The sequence below is a fragment of the Ahaetulla prasina genome, chromosome 8 (genome assembly GCF_028640845.1).
Source record: "Ahaetulla prasina isolate Xishuangbanna chromosome 8, ASM2864084v1, whole genome shotgun sequence".
In the NCBI taxonomy this organism is placed as follows: Eukaryota; Metazoa; Chordata; class Lepidosauria; order Squamata; family Colubridae; genus Ahaetulla; species Ahaetulla prasina.
The window spans coordinates 64,095,105-64,114,894 of NC_080546.1; the positions used below are offsets into that span (position 1 = coordinate 64,095,105).

The 19,790-nt window shown below is 41.0% G+C and overlaps 1 pseudogene; it reads left to right on the forward strand.

Moving 5' to 3' along the window:
• Window positions 1-403: 403 nt before the first annotated feature.
• On the forward strand, window positions 404-17,646 carry LOC131202848 (E3 SUMO-protein ligase KIAA1586-like; annotated as a pseudogene).
• The last annotated feature ends 2,144 nt before the right edge of the window (window positions 17,647-19,790 follow it).

Consider the following 19,790-nt stretch of genomic DNA (forward strand, 5'->3'; position numbering starts at 1 on the left):
ACACCTCTTCCTCTTCCTCACCTTCCGATTCGGCCTGGACTTCCTCACTGTGGACCGGTGTAGTCTTTGTCCCGGCACCCTGCGCGTTTGGCTTTTGCAAGGTCTCCGCCGCCTTGGTGGACATCTCATGAGCTCTGGCTTCGTCCAGGGCTATCGCTAGAGTCAGGTTGCTTTTAGGCAGCAGCCGCCTTTGTAGTCTGATGTCTCTGACCCCACAAATGAGCTGTTCGAGTAAGGAGTCCTCCAAATCTCTGTACTCGCAGTGGTTTGCGGCTTTCCTCAATGCGGCCATGTACACACTTATTGATTCGCCTTCTCGCTGTACCCGTTGCCTCAATTCAAAACGCTGACGAACTTTGAGGGTACCGTGAAAGCGCCAAGTGTTGTTTGTAGTGTCTGCCACGGTACCAATTGTACCGGCGTTGGTTCTGAGAGTGACTCCGCCATATCGAAGACCTCTGGACCGCAGTGGCTCAGGAAGTATGCTCGCTTCCGATTGTTCGAGACTCCCTGTAGTTCGTTCGCTTCGAGGAAACACTCGAAATGAGCCGTGTACGACCCCCATTTCTCCTTGGCTGGGTCGAATGGCGCTGGCGGCGTGTAGCTGGACATCGCTATTTTCCGCCTTCGCAAACTGGCTGGGTTTAGGAATTCCTGGTTCCTTCAGCTCTTTCTTTTGATCTCACTGCCTCAACATCCCACCTTCGTCGCCAATGTTAAGTTCGGGCAATGAAGAGGCAGGAGACCAATGAGTGGCAACGGCTCTTTAGTTTATTGTGACCCAGCGAAAAATAACCGGCAAAAACCTCTCTTTAAATACTCTTTTGGCTGAGGCTTCAACCAATCAGCAACGTGCAATTTTCCCGCCCAAAATTCCCTCTCGAAGTTCAAAATACATTACATCAGCCAAGCTCACTCAATCCCCCCATCATTTGCAACACAATAGAACTGAAACTCACCACATGGCAAGGCTCAGGCAAGCTTGAGAGACAACCTACAAGGCTAGCTAAGACCCCCACCCCCTGGGAGTCTGACAGCCAATCAGGGTACTCTTCCTGTGCCCCAGAGAGTTCGGGGCTCAGAAAGGGCATAAAGCCAGGGAGCACACAGGATCTCAGCCCTTTTCTGTTCGGGATCTCAAGCCGTGTGATCCTGGCCACCATTAAACCATCTTTCCAAGCAGCCTCCATGTTTCCAGTGTCTTTGTCCCCACTTGGAACTGAACCCAGATGGATATTTCTTCCAACACTATCTTGTCTAATATTTCTGTTTAATACTTCCAGCGTCAATATGAATAGTAGAGGACACAAGGGGCATCCTTGTCTTGAACCTTTTTAAATGTTCACCTTCTTTGTCATATCTCCATTTACCAGCACCTTATTTATTTATTTATTTATTTATTTATTTATTTATTTATTTATTTATTTATTTATTTGATTTTTATACCACCCTTCTCCCGAAGGACTCAGGGCGGTGTACAGGCAAAATAAAAACAGACAAGACAATATACAATATAAAATGCAAGATTACACCTTTGGTGTTTGTTTATAATATATCCCCTTAATCATGTTAATAAATCTCTCCCCAAAATCCATGTCTTTTAATTGTGCTAGCATAAACTGCAAGTTCACATTATCAAATATTTTCTGTGCATCTAGGAAGATCAGCGCCATTTGCTTCTCTGGATGTGCTTCATAATACTCCAATGTATTTAAGATTATTTTCATATTGTCTTTCATTTGTCTCTTAGGTAAAAACCCATTTTGATCTGGATGTATAAATTGATTTAAGAACCTTTTTAGTCTTTCTGTAATTATTGAGACATATATTTTATAGTCAGCATTCAGTAAGGATATTGGTCTGTAATTTTTTATCTTACAAAACCTTAGAGACATGCAGAAAAAACAGTCTAGCTCTGCAGCTCTGTCGCGTGTCTTGCCATTGTCTGCACACAAACACGTACAGTAAAACCAAACTTCTTGCAAGTTCGAGAAGTTTGATTGAACTTGGGATATTTTTTTTTACCCTACAATGTGTTTGCCTGCAGACAATGGCGAGACACATGACAGAGCTACAAGGCAAGTAAGACACATCTTGCATCTACCCGGCCCCACCCTCCCCACCTGCCACCATCAAATTGTATCCAATTTGGACAGGGGCAGGAAGCCCTGCCATGTCTGGTGAGAGGGGGAGAAGAGATGGCAAGAGGAGCGAGCCCTGTCTTGCTCCATGCGTCTCACTTCTTCTCCACCCCACGTGCCACACCCTCAATAAAGAGCCAGGCGCTGTGGAAAAGGGAGCCAGGTGGGCACGGGCTTTGGGCATCTGGGGCTGCTAAGAGTCGCCCGACAAAGACGGGAGCGGGGCAGGAGTTTGCAAGCGATTGCTTCTCCTTTGCCTTGTCTCCCAAAAGCAGTCCTCGGGCACAGCCACTTCTGCAGCATGAGACTCACACCTCGCGCCAGCCTTGCGAAGGGTAGCAGCAGATATCCACAATTTTTTAAACCTTATTTCATCCCAACTCAGGTGGCCCACTACAGTCGGGCGGAAATAAGGGTAAAAAAATTGTGGATACCTGCTGCTACGGTACCCTTCAGAAGGCCGGCGCTAGGCACATGGGGCACATCGCTTGGCCTCCTGCTGCAAAAGTGGTCACAATTGATGGCAAAAGCGGCTGTGCTTGCTGGAGGCGCTGGCTGGAGCAGCACCCGCAAATCAGCTGTGAATGATCGAATTAAGGGGCCGAGAAGCCCTGATATGACCGGGGAAGGAAAAGGCTGCCTCCTGTGCTGGCCATGCCCACCCCATCACTAGGGCTTATTTTTGGGAGAGGGCATATATTTACGCCTACCCCAAAAATCAGGCTTGGCCTTATTTTCGAGATGTCCTATTTTCGGGGAAACATGGTATAAACAGATAAAAAAAATTAAAGCAGATTTAGAGAAATGGAAAAATCTGCAATTATCATTAAAAGGATGAGTAGCTACAATAAAAATGAATATATTACCGAGATTACTATATCTATTTCAAACAATTCCAATAAAATTGGGGAAAAAATACTTTGAGGGACTCAATAAAGTAATATTAAGATATAGCTGGCAAGGGAAAAAAGCAAGAATAAGTTTAAAAAAAATTTTTTTTTTATTAAACTTTTAACTTTTAAAAACAAAAAGAAAAATACAACAAAAAACAAAAACACATTAAAAACACATTACATATTTTATAGCTTGCCGCATCGATATAAATATATATATTCTCGGTTCTTATTCAATCGTTCCTCTACATGCTTATATTTACATTGGTATCTATTTACCAATCCGTCCTTATCCGGTTAACACAATAAGTTTTAAAATGTTGCAGGATTTGAGGAATAGAGGAGGCTTTGGGCTACCGAATTGGGAATTGTATTACCAGGCTGCAGTACATATAGGGGTGAAAGAATGGATTCTATTGACACATACAAGACTATTGACTTTGGAGGGGCACGATTTGCAATTGGGCTGGCATGCCTTCCTGTGGTATGGGAAAAATAAAATACATAGTTACTTTCAAAGACATATTAGGAATGCATTATTGATAGTGTGGGGGAAAAATAGAGAACAACATTATTTGATGATACCAGTTTGGCTTTCAACAATCAATTCACCCAAATGTTATTAACATGGAAAATATTGTTAGATACAAAGATATTTTGAATGAAAAGGGGGAACTCAAAACTAAACAAGAATTGAGTGATCAAGGGATTGATATGGCATGGTACTCACAAATGCAGATACATTCTAGATATGAGAAAGATGTTAAACTATATGGATTTTATAAAGAACTAACAGAATTAGACAAGATATTAACAGGGACAGAAAAAAAATTGATAAAGAAAAGGTACAGCCACTTGTTAGGCATTAAACTGGAAGATGAACAAGTGAAGGAGACAATGGTAGTATGGGCAAAAAACTTTGGTTATACAATAAGAGTTAGACAAATGGTAAAAACTGGGATAGGAACTATAAATTAACAATGTCAACTGCATATAAAGAAAATTTGCACAAGATGTTTTATAGATGGCAAAATTGGGTGCAGTATTCCAAGTGTGGCCTTACCAAGACATCATAAAACAGTAGTAACACTCGTTATTACTGCTTTATAATGTAACACCTGTCGCACTGCTGCCCAAGTTCTTTGGCCACTCGCAGCAAGACACTATATAGTGTGTTGTGCCATTGCACATGTGAGCAGCTGCATCAGCATGACACACCATATGACCTGCCATGAGCTGCAGCAACAGGGCGATGACCCAAATGGCATCTGACTGCTTGCGGCTGCAAGTGACTGCAAAGAAGTTGGGCAGGGGCACGACAGGGGAGGGGAGGCCTGGCTGCGGTGGTCCTAAGGTGAGAGGGGCAGCTCCACCCCCCACCCTAGTTTGAGTTTTATGCATGAGCCTCACCCCACCTTGTACAGCCAGATGTTGGGGTGGGGTCTTAACTAGGGCTTATTTTGGGGGTAGGACTTCTATTACAATAGTGGACAAAATTGTGGAAACCTTTTGGGAAAAGTGCATTTTTGAGGTTTGATAGCTAATACCACTTTTTTGGAATTTCAAAGTAATTGTATTCTACTGCTGGAATGGCCTGGGAATAGCCCAGACCTTAACCCAATTGAAAATCTATGGAGCCGACTAAAGAAACTTGTTAGTCAGAAGCGACCCAGCAATAAAACCCAGTTAATATGGAGCAATCATTCAATCTTGGTTTCACATTATAACAGCTGCAGAACTAAAAGACTAGGTTCATTCCATGGGCAGATGTTTTAAGGCTGTAATTCATGCTAAAGGTTACCCAATTAAGTATTAACTGATGTGATAATTTTTGTATATCTCATTTTTTCTACGTTTCGCTTTTCTTCTTTATATTGTAACTGCTATTTTAATAGCAAATTCTTCATAAAAGTTATTGCATTACATTCTTGATTAAATTATCTTTCCATTGATATATAATTGTATGGTGGTACTCCCCCCAAAATTGGTGTTATTAGCTAATTTTAGAAAATACACTTTTCCCAAAAGGTTTCCACAATTTTGGCCACTACTGTAGGTGCACACATAAAAATCAAGCTAGGGCTTATTTTTTTGGATAGTCATATTTTCAGGGGAACACTGTATTAGCCAAGTTTCACCTAATCACTTAATATTTAGTTTTTCCTGCCTAAGTGTAAAACCTTAGTTTTTTTTACACTGAATTTAATTTTGTTGTATATGTCCCAGTGTTCAAGTCTGTTTGATCCATCTGGATTTTGAGTCTATCATCTAGGTTGTAGACTATTCCTACCAGCTTGGTGATATCTGCAAATTTGATTTCTTCTATTCCCTCATCTAAATCGTTTATGAAGGTATTGAAGAGTACTGGACCTAAGGTAGAATTTGGGGTACCCTACTGCTTACTTCCCTCCATGTAGACATAGTTCCATTAAGGTCTACACGTTGAGTGCAATTTGTCAGTCAGTTACAAATCCAACTAGTGGTGTCCATCCATTTTTTTCTAGCTTATCAAGAAGTAGGTTGTGATCTACTTTGTCAAATGCCTTGTTGAAGGCTAAGTATACTATGTCCACAGCATTTTACTGGTCCTCTAATTTAGTCACTTTGTCAAAGAATGAAATAAGATTTGTTTGGTATAATGTGTTTTTGACAAACCCATGTTGGCTTCTGTTTATATCTTTGCTTGCTTCTAGGTGTTCACACATTTGTGTCTTGATTATCTTTTTGATGATCTTTCCAGGTATTGAAAAGTATTGACTGATTGGTCTGTAGTTTTCTGGACCTGTTTTTTTCCACTTTTTTTGAAGATGGGAACCACATCAGCTCTTTTCCAGTTCTCTGGTAGTTCTCCAGTGCTCTAGGATCTTTAAAAGATATGGTTCAATGGTTCCAAGATCACATTTGCCAGCTTCTTGATACCTCTGGGATGTAGTCCATCAGGATCTAGTGATTTGAACTCATCTAGGATGGACAGATGTTCTCCTACAATTTTGTTGCTTATTTTAATTTGTACAGGTAGGCCTTGATTGATGACTACAACTGAGCCCCAAATTTCTGTTGCTAAGTGAAACATTTAGGTGAGTTTTGCCCCATTTTATAACTTTTTTTGCTACCACTGTTAAGTGAATCGCTGCAGTTGTTAAATTAATAACACAGTTCTTAAGTGAATCTGGCTTCCCCATTAACTTTGCTTGTCAGAAGGTTGCAAAAGGTGCTCACATGATCCTGGGACACAGCAACTGTCATAAATATGAACCAATTGCCAAACATCTGAATTTTGATCACATGACCATGGGGATGTTGCAACAGTCCTAAGTGTGAAAAACAGACATAAGTCACTCTTTTTAATATTCACTAAATGAACTGTTGTAAATCAAGGACTATCTGTTTTCCTAATCTGACTTTTATAGTTATGCTTTTGGAAAGTTGGGTTTGTTTTTTTTCCTTTTGTAAGAAGACAGATGCAAAGAATGAATTAAACAGCTCTGCTTTCTCCCTGCTGTCCATCACTTCCTTGCCATCATCTCTCATTTGTGGTCTGATTGTTTCCTTGACTTGTTTCTTGTTTTTTATATGTCAAAAGAAACTTTTTAAAATTATTTTTTATGTTTGTTGCAAGTCTTAGTTTGTTTTGAACTTTTGCAGCTTTTGCTTTTTTGGTAGCTGCAACACACTGCTGATACATTGTCCAACATCACTTTTGCAGTTACTGCAATTGAGCCTATTTGGGTTATATGCCGGTATTCTGCCTTAGTTATGTGTCCCTCTTTCCATTTGTTATAGTTATCCTTTTTATCTTTCAGTTTGTCAGCGTTCTTTGTGCAAACATGCTGATTTCTTCTTGGATTTCTTATTTTTCTTAAAAGAAAAATAACATTCCATGTCAAGTGGTCTGGGGGTCCCTGTTCAACCATCATGGATTTCAATGAAATTTTGTGTGAACATGCCCACATGTTCCCCATGGTGGGTTGCTACTGGTTCTCCCCGGTTCTTGTGAACCGGTAGTGGAAATTTTGAGTAGTTCAGAGAACCAGTAAATGCCACCTCTGCCTGGCCCCGCCCCCAATCTATTTGCTCCCTCCCAACTTCCAGCTGATCAGCTAGAAGGAAAAAATCAGGGCTCACTTGACAAATAAGAGGAAAAAAAACAAGACACCGTCGCTTTAAATTGAGAAGCCAAGAAGCCTCCCAACTGATTGGCTTGAATGAAAAAATCAGGACTTGCTTCTCAGCCAGGAGATCACTTGGCAAAGAAGAAGAAGGGGGAAAAAAGACACTGTCACTTTAAATTGACAAGCCAAGAAGCAGCTGCTGGAAGGAGGTTTTTACTTGTAGAAGCGAAGTGACATTCAGCAGTTCGTTTCTGGATCAGCTTAACAACAAACTGGATAAGAGGAGGGATCCTTATGTGGTTCTATGTTTTTGAAATTCTGGGGTTGGTGCAACTGTATCTCCTTTCAGTACTCAAGATAGAAAAACCCCGACTCCATTTTCATAGAGAAGGTACTTTTACTGAGTATGAATTGGGGTGAAATGCTCCTGGTTCAGACCGGATCAGCCGATCCGAAAGCGATAACGGTGGCTGGTTCGGCGAACCGGTAGCAAAAATCCCTCCCCCCCCCGCTCATCCCCCCCACACTCATTCCCCCTCTCAATTGCCTGGTCACCTGCTTGCCTGTTTGTTGCTTTTTTTCTTTCCCATCACTCGGCGCTTCCGCTTCTGCCAGTGGTTTTTCCCGTCACTCAGCGCTTCCAGCCCTCCCATCCCACCCCCGGCCTATATAAGTTCCCCTTTCTACGCGGCCCAGCTACTTCACTCAGAGGTTCGCTTGATACTTGGCCACTCGGACCTCGCCTTGCCTCTCCTGGATGCCTCGCCGCCTCGCCTGGATGCCTCACTGAAAAAGGTAAGGATAGCCGGTTGTGGCCTAGTGTGCCACCCGCCCCCAATCCCTGGGCCCGCATAGTTCACACAGCCGCCGGGGTTCATTTGCGGGCCATGTGCTACCCCCCCCCACAGTCCCCTGGTTCCCTTGCCTGCCTGCCTGGCCTGGCTAACCACCACCTTTCCCCCCCAACCTCCAGCTTGCCTCGCCTTGCCTGGATGCCTCACCAACTGCTAATCACTGAAAAAGGTAGGGATCGCTGGTTGCGGCCTAGAGTTCTGTCCCCCCCAATCCCCGGGCTCGCGTAGTTCGCACAGCCACCAGGGATCATTTGTGGGCCATGTGCTACCCCCCTCCACGGTCCCCTGGTCCCCTTGCTTGCCTGCCTGGCCTGGCTAACCACCAACCTTTCCCCCCAACCTCCAGCTTGCTTACCTTCACTCTTCGGACCAAATCCCGAGCCGCTGGTTGCAACATCTGCCTTCCTTCGTTTCCTGCAATCCCTGCAATCAATTGCATCTGTTAGCAACTGAATCTGCCTGCCTGCAATTTATCTCATCAGTGAGCAACTGAATCTGCCTGCCCTGTACCTTCAACTGGGTAAGTTATTTTATTTTTTGGAGGAGCTTTAAAAAAAATAGTTAATTGAGGTTTTTTTCATTTGTAGTTTAGGAAGTTTTAAATTTAACTGCTTTTATCTAAAAATAAAATAATAAAATAAATATTTGTGCAGCTTTCTGAGATTTGGTGTGTTTCTGTAGTGTTTCATTCTAACTACATAAACACACACTATCTCACAAAGCTGTATGTGGCATTTTGTATGTGTGTGTGTGTGAGTCAGTTGTGGTGTGTGTGCGTGTGTGCATGTAAAGTTTTATTGGGTTATTTATATTTTAATATTTTAATTCGTTTTAAATCTGGCCACTTTATAATATGTTTGTTTTAATTTCTTTTAATATTGATATTGTGATTTTTTACTTGGCTGTACACCGCCCTGAGTCCTTCGGGAGAAGGGCGGTATAAAAATTGAATAAAATAAATAAATAAATAAATAAATAAAAGCTGTTTTTTTGGCTTTTTTGGGCTGTGCTGTTCCTGCTGTTGCAGGGGCCATTTTGGATCGGGCACAGCTGCTTTTAAGTTATGGGTGAGTCTGTGGTGTTGTGTTGTGTTGTGTTGTGTTTGTGGTGTAACATGTAAAAGTTGCTTTTTTGGCTTTTTTGAGCTGTGAGCTGTTCCTGCTTGTTGCAGAGGCCATTTTGGGTCAGGCACAGCTGCTTTTAAGTTGTGGGTGAGTCTGTGGTGTTGTGTTGTGTTGTGTTGTGTGTGTGTAACATGTAAAAGTTGGGGGTTTTTTGGTTTTTTTGAGCTGTGAGCTGTTCCTGCTTGTTGCAGGGGCCATTTTGGGTCAGGCACAGCTGCTTTTAAGTTGTGGGTGAGTCTGTGATGTTGTGTTGTGTGTGTGTGTGTGTGTGTGTAACATGTAAAAGTTGATTTTTTTTGGGCTTTTTTGAGCTATGAGCTGTTCCTGCTTGTTGCAGGGGCCATTTTGGGTCAGGCACAGCTGCTTTTTTAGGTTGTGGATGAGTCTGTGGTGTTGTGTTGTGTTGCGTTGTGTGTAACATGTAAAAGTTGATTTTTGGGCTTTTTTTGGTTTTTGTGTGCTTTTACATTGTGTGTCATCAGCTAACAAAGCTCCTTTTTTTTCTTTTTTGCAGTAGCTGCTGCCTTTAACAGGAAGGATGAAAAGGCAACAGACTTTGACGGGTTTCTTGGCCAAGAAACGAAAACTTGAACAACAACCAGCAGAAGTGGAACAAGAACCATCCCCAGTGCCACAAGCGCCACCACCTGAAACGGGACAAAACAGCAAAGCAAGTATAGAGTCACCCGCCGCACCTGAAATCGGAACCATTCTTCCTGACTGCTGGACCTTGCAACAGTACAGCTACTTCCAAGAGAAATATGACGGGTTGGAAGTTTCAAACAAGAAGCTAGGTTGTAAATACTGTGCAAAACATGGAGAGTGGTATTTATGTGAGCAAAGAGTGGAAGCTTTTCAAGATTGAGCCAGCTGGGAAAAACAAGGAAGTGTACCAGGCGTCTCTATGGAAGAAAATGATTTCGTATCGAAATCACACATTTGTAGAGAACGTCAAACAAGCTGAGCAGGAAGCCATAACAAAAGCAATGGACAAGATTTCTGAAATGCAATTTGCCACCACTTCTAGAATGTTCAAAACTGTTTACAGCCCGGCAAAAGCATGCAAACCAATTTCAAGCATCGAGGAATTGATAGAATTACAAACAGAAAATGGACTAGATCTGGGAGTAGGGCTGCATTCAAGACCAATGGTTGTCAAAATAGTTGAGTGCATTGCAAACAAAATTAAAGCCCAAATGTTTTCCAGCATCATTGCACAGAATCTGAAACTATGTCTGATCATTGATGAAGCCTCAACAGTATCCTGCAAGCCAGTCTTGATCATTTTCCTAAAAGTTGAGGACTCAGAGGACCCACCAACAATTTTTGTCGAGCTGGTTGAATTGAAAGTTTACATAAGGTTGGATTTACCCGGGACTACCTACAAAAAATTTTAAAGCGTTCTGCTCTGATGGTGCCAGCGTTATGCTTGGGAGAAAATCTGGAGTGAGCACAAGAATAGCCAAAGAATTTCCAAACATCATCATATGGCACTGCTTGAACCATCGCCTCCAACTTGTTTTAGATGATGCCATAAAGGAAATAAAGCAAGTAAATCATTTTAAAATTTTCATTGGTAAGATATGCTCCGTTTTCCATTTTGACGAAATATCTGAAGAACTTGAAATTAACATCATAAGGATTGGTCGGGTTTTTGGGCCAAGATGGGCTGCCTGTAGTTTAAGAGCAACCATAGCTGTGTGGCGTGCTTACCCTGTGCTACATCAATATTTTCATGCGAATGCTAAATACTTGGGTATGCCTGCCCGTCTGGAAAATAAACATTTCTTAAATGATTTGGCGTTGATGATAGACATTTTGGAAGAAATTTCACTTCTTTCAACTGTACTGCAAGCACACAATACGGACATAATAAAAGCTGAAAAACTGGTGAGAAGATCAGTAAAGGTATTTGAACTGCTAACAAAAGGAAAGGGCCCATACGAAAGAAAAGATGAAGGACTAATTACCTCAGAAACCTTCAAGAATATAAAGTTTATAGAAAACAATTGATTTGTTGGTCTTCAGCGAGAAAGACTTTTACAAAGTATCATCAAAAATTTGCATAAACGACTGATGGACTGTGAGCATTTAAAAACTGGGAACCAACTGCAAGACACCACAAATAAACTACAGTTTCTACAGTTTTTGGTGCCAGAGTACTGGGATGTTGAGGAAATAGTCATTCCATGGGCAGCAGGTGAAGAACAACTGCGCACATTTAGTGACGTTTTCAACTACCAAATTGACCTCAATGACTACAGAGATTTTGTGGAGAATGTCTTGAAAGATTTGAAGAGGTATGCAATTCCTGACAGTATCAAAAAAGCAAAAGATATTGTCAGAACAATTGCAGTGAGTTCTGCAGAAACGGAAAGGGGTTTTTCTAAAATGAACCTGATATGTTCAGAGAGCAGAAGTCGCCTTGCCGTTTCCAATCTAACCAACCTCATGACGATCAGCATTACTGGACTACCTCTTCCAAAATGGGACCCTATTCCTGCACTAAAAGAATGGTTCAGAGAACACCATCACTCAGCCAATGATTCGTGCATCAAGTGCAAGAAAAGTGGAAGTGAGGAGAGTGCCACTGAAATAGCTATGTGGAAACATCTCATAGATAAAAACGACTAACAGTTTTATGTAAGTATTTAAGTACCTCTTTTATTTTTTTACTGTTTTGTGTACTTCTGTTATTCTTATTTACATATTAAATGGCTAAATTTGTCTATCATGGTATATCTCCTTGCAGGTCGTTATTACCGTGGTGCAAGAAGCGTCATTGAAGACAACACTTTCATTGCTCTTCTGTAAGTATTTGTGTACTTCTTATTGTTTTGTGTACCTCACTTATTATTTAAGTATTGATTCATGAGATAATTGGTATATCTTCTTTTTGTAGCTCCAAAAAGGGCAAAGAAGTGATGTCGACTTGGCCACACCCATCAGTCACCTGGTCACCAAGCCACACTCGCCAATTAAGCCACACCCACAGAACCAGTAGCGAAAATTTTTAGATTTCACCCCTGGTATGAACTAAATGCAGCCAAAGTAAAGCAAGATCTGAGACATAGGCGCGAGATTCACATATAGGAAATATCCCCAGAGCCCTCCTCCCTTAGTTCTGGTCAGTATTATCCAATCCACATTCCTTCAGATGGACACATGGTGTGCATCTTCAATTGGCTCCATCCCTCTGGTATGCACGGATGGTTGGCCTTGACCGTTATCAGCATGCCTTTCAACTGCTGAGACATGCAGAGGGAAACTTCTTCAAATCCTCTTCTCCACCAGCATGCTTCTCCCCCCCGCTACCCATAGCCAAGACAACAACTCCCCTCCCGTTTCCATGAAAGCCATAGCAAGCAGAGCAATAAATGCATAAATCGGTTGAGAGTAAACAGAGTAATAAAGTAGTAACAAGCAGAGGCTGACATGGGCTTTGTGTTTCTAAAAAGGTTTGGGCTATTTCCATTGTGAAATATCCTGTCTTGAATGAGTTTTCTACCTGCTTGTAAATGGAGCCAAACTTCCAGCTTCTACTTTCTATTATCTCTAAGCCCTGGTAGCTGTTTTCTTCTTACAAAGTTTCCTTTATGCAGCTGGCAGGAATGTGGAATGAGTATCAGGCAGGTTCCTTGTTAGCAGCTTCATTTTTCTTTGCTTTTCCGAGAGCCTTTTCTTATGAGTAATATTTTATTTGGGGAAATGAAGAGGGGGGAGTTTGATTCCTTCCCAGAGCAGTTTAGTCGGGTGGGGAGTGAATGGGGAATGTCACGCCCGCCACACCACGCCCACCAAGCCACACCCACAGAACCAGTAGTAAAAAATTTTGAAACCCACCACTGCATAAGTTCATCTTAATATGCTATTCCTGGTATGTGATGTTTTGTATACATACAGAGAAAGAAGCACTCTTGTAATCTTTGACTTTTAGGCTTACTGTCAAACATCAGCCATAATACTAATGACTGTTTTGAACAATATACAGGTTGTATTACACGAATGGCTATTTTATATGTGAAATTATGACTGAAATATTTCTGCACCTATATTGGTTCACACTGTCAGGAAGTTTCGCCTTAGTTTTAGATTGCTTCTCTCTTTGTTCAGTTTCCATCCATTGCTTCTTGTTTTGCCTTCTGGTGCTTTGGAAAATACATTGCCCACCCTTCTTTCTGGCAGTCCCTTAAAAGCCTGTTGCCTATCACACTCTTGGGCAAAGCATGTGAGCCATTTCCTCCTGTCAGTGGTCCATGAAAGTGCATCTATAGTATGTAGATAATAAAGTTGAAAAAAGGTGAACAACATTTTTACAGAGCTATAAATACGTTGAGGCTGGGTGTGAGAAGGAATGGCTGGGAGGGGAGGGGCCAGGTGAGGCACCCCTTGATGTGAGCAACATTGAGTTGGCCACGCCTACCTTGTCACATGACCATCAAGCCATGCCCACTGTCACATGACTGGTAGTAAAAAAAATTAGAACCCACCCCTGATGTCCCAATGAACATTGGTAAAGTGTTACATGTGCCGATGCAATACTTGCAGAGATATAGGCATTTGTTTGACCTCATACTGAAGGCTTTTACATTATGACTCTGAGGTTCCAGCAACTTTGAGATGTAATATCTCCTGCAATATTTTGTTGAGAGAAATAAAACATGGCCATCTTATACAACTTTTTGTGTTCTATTAAATGAAATAATAAAAACATTCTCATGAGCGATCTCCATCTAGATAATTTGAAGCAAAGTTGGCTGAAAATAGCGTGGCTCGAAAAAAGGTTAAAGTTTGACTTTTTATATCTCTGGAAGGAAAGGTATGAGAAACGTGAAACTTTGTGAGTAATAACTTAGCAACACAAGGTTTTCGAATATAAAATTTAATTCTCTTACTGCTTTCCAATAGTTTACAAATTGAGTGTAAAGTTGATGTTTTTTGTAAAAATGCCAAAAATAGGGTATGTTCAGCCCGCTTTTACAAAAAAAGACATTCTGGAAACTGTTAAATCATTCTCATTAGAAAGAGCATGTTTCAACTCTCATAGAAAAAGTATGATTGGTTTTTTCATCTCTGATGTATAAAGCCCTAACAAAGGGGACAAAGTTGAGGGACGTCACATGCATTCTATTAGTTTTTTGTCTTGTTTGTTTTATATAGACATCATTACTACTATTATATTGCATTGGTCCATAGTGACATTGTCACTACCAGTTCAGGCACTTGAATCAGCAAGCCCATCGCCATAGGGGGCACACCTGATAGCTGTGCAATACCAGCCATGAATGGATTTCTTGGTTCAGTATCCCAAGCCTGTAATTTAGTTTCTTTCTCGAAGTTCCAAAGCTTTGTGTGGGTATCTGTCCAGTTCCCAAGGTGACAATTGGGCAGCTTATTCTAGGTTCCCAAGCCTGAAGTGAGTATTTTATATGGTTCCCAAGCTGAAGTCCATACTGTTTGTATGAACTGCCAAATTCCACGATCACTTATTGAATTTACGTGCCATGTTCTTTAACGTCACTTCTGGGAATTGATACTGTCGAACTAATGATTTAACTGAAGGTCCTGGAAGCACACAAATAAATATGTGGTTCTGGAACTCAACAAACATATTGTCTTTCAGGCCAATAAAATGAATGAGCAGGGGACTTCCTGTGGCGCCGCGTCATTGATGGTGGTCTTTTTCTTAGACCGCCAGCCCTGCGATTTTTAGAGCCGCTCAGACAGCGCAAATCAGCTGTGTGGCAGCTCGGAAACCTCTCCCCTGGGCAAAGAGGGAGAAGTGAGCAACCGAGCTGAGGTAGAGCCCCCTGGAAAGCCCCAGGAATGATACTGGAGGCTTGAGGGCGAGGGTTCCCTCCCAAGCTCGGGAAAGCTCCGGATCTGGGATGCCTCTGCAGAAGGCAGAGCAAAACGCCGCATCCACATCTGCTACTAATTTTTAACCTGGAATGGATTAATAAGCAGACAGAGCAAAATCAGGAGTACTGGCAGTTGCAAGTATCAATTTTTAACTCCCCAGTTATTTTACTATATTTTTTCCCTTTTTGGGGGGGGTTGGAATGATCTAAGAAGCAAGGAAATGGCATCTCCAGTGTAACAAGGCGTGAAAACGAAAGTTAAGGAAGTGTTCGTTAAACCTGTCAGCGCCGGAGTTAAATGAAGAGGCTAAGCCAAAGGAATGATTTTAAATGATTTGATTAATATAATTACAGTGATTAAGAGAAGATTTGAAGATTTTTTCCTCCTTTTGAAGAGCTTAAAGTTTAACAAAAATGGCTTTTAAACAAACTAAGTTAAGTGCTTTTAAGGATATTGAAGTTTTGCCAGTTCAAATATATAAATTAAAAGAAGAAATGAAAGAATATCTAAAGAGTTTAACAGATCAAAAATTTAGCAAAATTGAAAAAGAAATATTGGAACTTAAAAATACATTGGAAGTTCAGAATAAAGATATGACTGAAAGAGTGGGGGTAGTAGCTCAAGGTCTTTCCAAAAGTATGATCTGTTTGGAGGAAAGAATGGAAGAAACTGATCAAGTCAATTTGAATTTGGAAAAGAAAATAGATGAGGTTCAGAATAATCAAATTAAATTGAATTTAGAAAATAAAATAGAGAGAACTGAAAAAGCAATCTTGGAACTTAAAAATAAGGTGGAACCTTGGAATAATATGAGTGAAAGTGTGCTGGCAGCATTACAATGTATTGGAGAAAATACGATTCAGTTGGAAGAAAGAATAGAAGAAATTACTCAGGCTAATTTGAACTCAGAAATTAAAACAGGAAACCCAGAATAATCAACTTAATTTGAATCTGGAAAATAAAATAGAGGAAGTTCAGAGTAAAATGGATAGGGCAGATGAAAAAATTGTTATATTGCAATATAAATTGATGGAGTATGCCTTGAGAGTTAGAGGATTGAAGGAAAATAAGCAGGAGAACTTAAAAGGGATTTTTGTACAGGCTTTTACAGGCATAAACGGGGAGCATTCAATAGATTTTGAAGTTCGAAAAATTTTATCGAGTTAACTCGTGGATTGCTAGACAAAGGCAGCTACCAAGAGATGTTGCAATTTATTTCATGAACAAGAAGATTAGGAATGGAATTTTACAAGCGTTTTATAAAAATAAAATTCAAATATTAGTACAAGATGTATTAGTGATGAAAGAAATTCCTTCTAAAATGTTAAGAAATAGAAAGGAATTTGCCTTTTTGGTGGAAGAATAGTATACAGTATAGATGAGATGTTCCAGCTGGATTAACAGTGAATTATAAGAGAAGAAAGTTTTGTCTTAGTACAGTTCTCAAAGCAAGAGACTTTTTCACTAATGTATTAGAAGCTGGAAATCCTTTATTGTTTAAAGCTAAGATGAGAATTGGAGACGAGAAGGCAAAAGAGTGGGAGAAGGAAGTAGAACAAATACAAGGTAAAGAGGGGCCTGCAATTGCTAAAGAAACTCTAGTAGGAAAAATAGGCGAAGTAGAGGAACAAATGGGGTGGGTAACTACTAAAAAGGTACAAAGAGGAAATAAAAAATGACACTACGCCAAAAGAGTTTTCTCTTATGGGAAAGGATAAATTATAATTGAAATTGAATATAATATAAGAAGAAAGGCTAAGTTATATATGGTTTTGTAAGGATAGTTATTGGATAATTGTTAAAAATTTATATGTATTTGTTTGAACTTGTAATGTGAGGCTATTGGTTTATATAGGGTTGAATTGTTAATAATTGTATTATTTGATTTGGGAGAGCCTTGATAAAAATAGAAAGAAATATTTTATTAGGGAATGTATGAAAAATGGTTATAAAATACCTGGTCTTATAGTGATGAAAATAGGGGGAATAATTAGGATTAAATGTAAATGGTATTGTTTGAATTAATAATTTTAAGGTTTGATATAAAGTGATGGAAGTATGGGGAAGAATTTGGATTAAAATTAAATGGTATCGTTTGAACTTATAAAAATTATTTAGGATAAAACTTGATTAAATAAGGTAATGAGAAAAATAGAATAAGAGATGGAGTATTAAGGATTGAAAAATGATATTATGTGTTAATAAGTGTGAAAGAATTATAAATTTGGTGGATCATATAAGATATTATTTTGAAGAATAATTTTAAATTCAATATTGGTAGTTGGACTTTTGTTACTAATATATTGGAAGATGTAGCACTGCTTATATTTGAAGATTGGACTTTAATGGACTTAATGGACTTGAAGATTGGATTTTAATGGACTTAAGAAAGAAAACAGAAACTTTAATGTACTCAAAATCTATAAGGAAGATATATACTGGAATGAAAAATTGGATCGACTACATTTAAGCCAAATTTTAGATTGAAGTGTTAAATAGTTTAAGAGTGATTGTAAGAATTGTACAGTATTAATGTATTTGTTTATAAGGGAAAGGGGAGTTAAGGTTTTAAAAGGAGAGGAGAGATTATGGATTATGGTTTATTGGTGTAATTTAGCTTATGATTGATAGATGCAATAACCTGTATTCTGCTCTGGGAAGTCCGGGGTGGTGGTGGAGGGAAGGGTGGGGTGGAGGTGGAAAGGGAGAGGGAGGAGGGTCGGGGGATGGGGGAATTAAGTGGTAAAAATTTTTGTAAAACATTTTAATAAAAAAAAAATGAATGAGCAGGGCCTTGCAGATGCATAAATGTTAACAAGGCATCATTTTGTTCAATCAAAATTTTCACGACGTTGCCTACCCACCATTTTTTGTTATAAATGCAGGCAATATAACAATCAGGAAATAGGTCAGCCAATTTTAATATTGACAGTATTGGACATTTTGGCCATAAAGTTAATTGTGTCATTTGAAAGTTTGCTGACAGAAATCGAATTTGAATCAACTGGCACAAACAGGTGATGATCTCTTGTGCCAGCTATTGTGCTGCTAACTAGGTCTATTGAATATCCAAAATTTTTAGCCCAAGCTATCATAGTTTCCTTTACTTGTTATTCTTCTAACTCAACCCCCAACAAAAAATTATACTTTTTTTATTAATTTATACTCTGTTCCTGTGAGGATCCTATCAAGCTCAGTCTTTTCTAAATACAAACCATAAAGTTTAACATCTTTCTGATATCTTGCTTGTATTTGAATATACATATACCAGTCTTAACTCAATCCCCTGTTCTTCCAAATCTTGTTTCTGCTTCAGTTCCCCCCGTCTGTTAACAAGTCCCTATACCTAATAATATTTCTAATATTAAAAGTATTTGGGTGTATTAAAGCCTCCATTAGCTATTTTGGCTAATTATCGTCTGGTCTCCAACCTCCGCTTTTTGGCGAAGGTTGTTGAGAGTGTGGTGGCTTGGCAGCTCCCCCGGTACCTGGAAGAAATTGTTTATCTAGACCCGTGCCAGTCCGGCTTCAGGCCTGGGTACAGCACAGAGACGGCTTTGGTCGCGTTGGTTGATGATCTCTGGAGGGCATGAGACAGAGGTTGCTCCTCTGTTCTTGTCCTGTTAGATTTGTCAGCGGCGTTCGATACCATCGACCATGGTATCTTGCTGCAACGGTTGGGGGGTTTGGGAGTCGTTTTACGGTGGTTCTCCTCCTACCTCTCCGACCGTTCGCAGATGGTGTTGACAGGAGAGCAGAGATCGACCGCTAGACAACTCACGTGTGGGGTGCCGCAGGGGTCGATTCTCTCACCCCTCCTGTTCAACATTAATATGAAGCCGCTGGGAGAGATCATTCGTGGTTTTGGGGTGAGTTGTCAGCTGTATGCCGATGACACTCAGCTGTACATCTCCACCCCGAACCACCCCAACGAAGCCGTCGACGTGATGACTCGGTTTCTTGAAGCCGTTTGGGTCTGGATGGGGATGAACAGGCTCCGACTCAACCCATCCAAGACGGAGTGGCTATGGATGCCGACGTCCCGGCACAATCAGCTTACCCCATTGCTGACAGTGGGGGGCGAATTGTTGGCCCCCAGGGAATCGGTGCGCAATTTAGGCGTTCTCCTGGACGCACGGCTGTCTTTAGAAGATCATTTGATGGCCGTCGCCAGGGGAGCTTTTTATCAGGTCCGCCTGATTCGCCAATTGCGCTCTTTCCTGGACCGGGACTCGTTATGCACAGTCACTCATGCCCTCGTCACTTCCTGCCTGGATTACTGCAATGCTCTCTACATGGGGCTCCCCTTGAAGAGCATCCGGAGGCTCCAACTGGTACAGAATGCGGCCGCGTGGGGGATTGAGGGAGCTCCTCGTAGCTCCCATGTAACATCTCTCCTGCGCGGGATGCATTGGTTGCTGGTGGTCTTCCGGGTGCGCTTCAAGGTGTTGGTTATCACCTTTAAAGCGCTCCATGGCATCGGACCGGGATATTTACGGGACCGCCTGCTGCCGCCAGTTCCCTCCCATTGTCCGCTGCGTCCAGTGCGCTCTCACAGGGAGGGCCTCCTTAGGGTGCCGTCAGCCAACCAATGTCGGCTGGTGGCCCCCAGGGGAAGAGTGTTCTCTGTGGGGGGCCCGGCTCTGTGGAACGAGCTGCCGGTGGGACTCCGTCTTCTCCCTGATCTTCGGACCTTTAAACGCAAGCTCAAGACTTTCTTTTTTCACCAAGCGGGGCTGGCCTGATTGATTGATTTTAATATTTGGGGATTTTAGTGGGTTTTTATCTTTTGTATTTTTTACCT